Raw genomic sequence first — 4,274 nt, 5'->3', positions numbered from 1 at the left:
ATTCTATTCTGGATTTAACAGGAAGCCAACGAGGAGAAGCTAGGATAGGAGAGATATAATCTCTCTTTTTAATTTCTCTCTTTTTATTCTAAAAGCTGACGGCTTTTAACTACAGTTTGTGGACTTCCTGATAGTAATGAATTACAATACTCCAGCTTTGAAGTAACAAATACATGGACTAGTTTCTCAGCATCACCCCTGAACAGGATATTTCTAATTATTTACAATATTCCGCAGATGAAAGCAGGAAATTCTAGAACCTCTTTGATATGGGATTCAAATGACAGGTCCTGATCAAAAATAACACCAAGATTTTTTTACTTTATTATCTGAGATCAATTTAATCCCATCCAAACAAAGTGACTGACTAATTATCTTATTTTTCAAAGACTGGTCCAAAAACGATAACTTCTATTTTATCTGCATTCAGGAGCAGAAAGTTAAGAGTCATCCAGGTTTTTTTTTTGGTTGAAGACATGCCAGTAATCTATGTAATGGGTTAGCTTAATCTTGATTCATAGACAGATATAGCGGAGTATCATCAGCATAACAGTGGAAATTAATCCCATGCTGTCTAATAATTCTATTCATTGGGAGCATATATATAGTAAAGAGAATTGGTCCTAGCACTGATTCCTGTGGTACTCCACAGGTAACCCTTGACCATGAGGAAGATTTTTAAGTGAAGAAAGTGAAATTGTTTAGATAGATATGATATAAACCGGTCTAGCGCAGTTCCTTTGATTCCAATAAAATTTTCAAGTCTTTCTAAAAGAATATTATGATCAACTGTATCAAATGCAGCACTGAGATCTAACAGGACAATTTAACTACATGTCCATTATCTGAGCCCATGAAAATATCATTAGTGACTTTCACCAGAGCTGTTTCAGTGCTATGGTGAGCTCTAAAGCCAGACTGAAATTCTTCAAAAAGTTAATTATGGTGTAAGTGGCTGCACACTTGTTTGGCAACTACTTTCTCAAGATTTTTAGATAAGAAAGGAAGATTTGATATAGGTCTATAATTGACCAAGTCATCTGGATCAAGAGACGGTCTCTTAAGCATACCCGGACTAGCCATAACAGCATAAATATGTTGCCTGGAAGTTAGTAAGGAATCGAAATAAATACATAATAAAATCATATTATAAAAAATTAGCTTCCCTATAATCACATTTAAACTTGACGATTAGGGACCAAAAATTATAGTAACAAGGACTTAATTCGTTTCGCTTTGTTTTCAGCAAGACACCTGAGCTGTTTTGATGAGCTCCGATAGCCCAGTGTGAAAAAAAGCTGATACCACGCTATTCTCTACATACAGTCTGTTCCTCTGCTTGGTTTGATGTGTGTCAAACATATAATAAAAACTTACTTTTTGGTTGATAAAAGCTTGTTTAATTTCTCAGTTGGGTCCTCAAAAACAAAACAGATCCCAGCCCTATTTTATTTTACTACCAAAGAAATCAGTCATGATTTCCAGTCATGTAACCCTGGCCTAGCTGGATGACTGACTGCTGGCCTGAAAAAACCTCCCAAACCAGCCCTGCTCTTAAGTAAACGTTTAACCTTAAAGGCCTTTGGTACATATTAATGTGTCATGTTAGAGATTAATCACATCTAAAATGGAGGAGGAGATCAAATCAAAGGGAATACCTCCTTAAATAACCTGGGTGGAACTGGATCTAACATACAAGTTGAAGGCTTAATTGAAGACAATAGTTTTGCTAACTCTGAAAGTTCAACTGGTTCAAAGCAGTCTAAATAATTTCAGATTCCATGGCTACCTCAGTTGCTGCCTCACCGCCCAGAGATAAACCCATCATAGTTAGAGGAATGTAATGATCTTATTTTCAATCAATCTTATTTATAAAGAATCCCTTAAAATCATTACTGCTAAGAGCAGGTGGAATAGACGGTTCAACAGAGTTTTGGCTCTGGGTGAGTTTGGCAACTGTATTAAAAAGATATCTAGGATTATTCTTATATTCCTCTATTAATGAGGAGAAATATGCTGCTCTTGCTATATGAATTCACAACCTTGTACCTGCTCCCGAGAGAGAACGCTTATCAAACCCGTGCGAGAGCTTTCACAAGACCATTTCTCCACGTGCTCGCTCTGTTTAAAAGTTGCTGTTTGCTTTGCTCATAAAAGCTTACTTTCCAACAAAAGATTTGCAATTTTTCCACTATGTCAGACTCACAACAGGTGTTCTGCAGAGAAATACCTGTTTGCCGAGAATTACCCTCCTCGCATACTGATGAGAAAACAAATTAAAATATAAATGAAAAGGGAACTTTTAAACATATTGTTAATGTTTTCATTTTTGTTATGCATGGATGCTCTGAAACTTAGTTTTGGTGGACAGATAAATGCCAAGAAATACCTTCCTGCTGAGAATTTCTTCCTGTCACAGGAGCGTGCATCGCCATGAACTCTACCACTTTAACGAGAAAATGAATTGAAATCTGAACGAAAAGGGAACATTTAAACATATTCTTTATGGGATTTTTTTGTCAGAAATAATATAGAATGGTGTTGATAGCAAGAGCGGGAAATGCCATCAACTGAGCAGAGAATATATTAATCGGACACTGTAGCACATCGACTAAAACGTGTCTCCATACAAGTAAGAATCGTATTCATTCGACTTCATATCTTTCCACCAAAATTCACAATTTTTTGGGCATCCATGCATGATAAATATGAAAACATTGAGAATATGCAAAAGGTCTCACAGCGCTGCTGCTCGAGAAGGAAAAATTGAACTTTTGCTGCTCGACGCGCTGCATAAACCAATCAGAGACGCTGATCTGTGAGCTGGCAAGGTGACAGACAGATCGCTGATGACACAGAGCGCTATGATCACTCATCTGAAACAGTTTATTAACGCCTAAATTAACTGAAAATGCTGAAACCTGCCGACAAAGCGTGTTTGCTTTTATTATCCTGGTGCCTGCAGTTTGGATTACGTTCATGAAAACCGCTTCCAGCCGCCGCGGCGAACCACGAGGAGAAGGGGCGAATCTAGAAAAATATTTATGGGGTGGCGAGAGGGGGGCAGGAATTTTTGAGGTGTGGCAACATAAGGCATTTTTTTTTACAATGAATTTAATCAGTTATCACAGTTTGGTGTTTGATGTGAAACAGTTCATATTGGTATACATCGTACAATGTGATCTCACTTAATAGGAGATAGAAGAATGATAACAGTACTTCTAGAGGTGCCTTATCACAGGCAAGGTATTAAGGTAAGACACAGGTGCTGAGTCGCAGATGTGTGAGATTGACTGTCAGAGAGGCAGCTTTGCACCATTTGCAAAGGAAGAAACTATAGAAAGAAAAAGTTACCCATCAGAGATCTATGGACTGAGCTGAACTAAAGTGAGCAGAACTACACAGTAGAAATAAATGGGTCAAGGCACCCAAACAAGGTACCGGACATCTATGTAATGTTTATTCTAAATACACATTTACCCCATTTGTTCCTCAGTAACGTGACATACAGCAGTTAAGGCATCATGAAAGGGACATTTCATGCATGTAAATATGCTGTAGATAGAGCTGCTGTATCAACAAATCAACAAAAAGGCAGGTACTGTATGTTACATCATAATCTCCACAAATCTGAAAAAAGCAATATAAAAATAAATTTTGCTTCCAGTCTGAAAAAGTACAAAACATTTTGTGATTAGGTTCATACGGGTCATTTCTGGATAGTTTCATACTATATATACAAAAAAAGAAACAACAACAGTGCTTCATATTAAGCAGGATTTACACCAGTATCACATTTTTAACTTTACTTTTAACTCTTTTGGTTTTATTAAAGGAAATATCAGATTTTCAGGTGCCAAAACAAAATGTAACAACCCTGTAAAGGCTCACCAAAGAGCATAACATAAAGTTAACATGACTATAACATGTGAATGCAGTGATTTCCATGTTGCTCAGCAAAACGCTTCACAAATGTATTTAGATCCAATGCCTTTGTGCATTTTGATTTGAGTAAAACCAAACTTGATAGTCTCTTTTCTGTCATACTTGACCGCAAATATGTCTTTATGAGCCTGAGACGTCAGGCCTAACTAACATAATAGTTAGAGAAATAACGTTCTGCAACCTGATTTCTGCAATAGTGATTTCTCAAAATCAGCATTGCAGCTATGCTAGCAACATTGTGCTTTCATTATGATTTAATTTCTCAATAGATAGTTAATCAATTTCTACCTGTTTCATCCCGTGTCTCCTCTCCCCATGACCCCTGGCTC

This window comes from Cyprinodon variegatus, unplaced genomic scaffold (assembly GCF_000732505.1).
Source record: "Cyprinodon variegatus isolate N-32 unplaced genomic scaffold, C_variegatus-1.0 Scaffold161, whole genome shotgun sequence".
Classification (NCBI taxonomy): Eukaryota; Metazoa; Chordata; class Actinopteri; order Cyprinodontiformes; family Cyprinodontidae; genus Cyprinodon; species Cyprinodon variegatus.
This window is presented reverse-complemented; position numbering follows the sequence as displayed.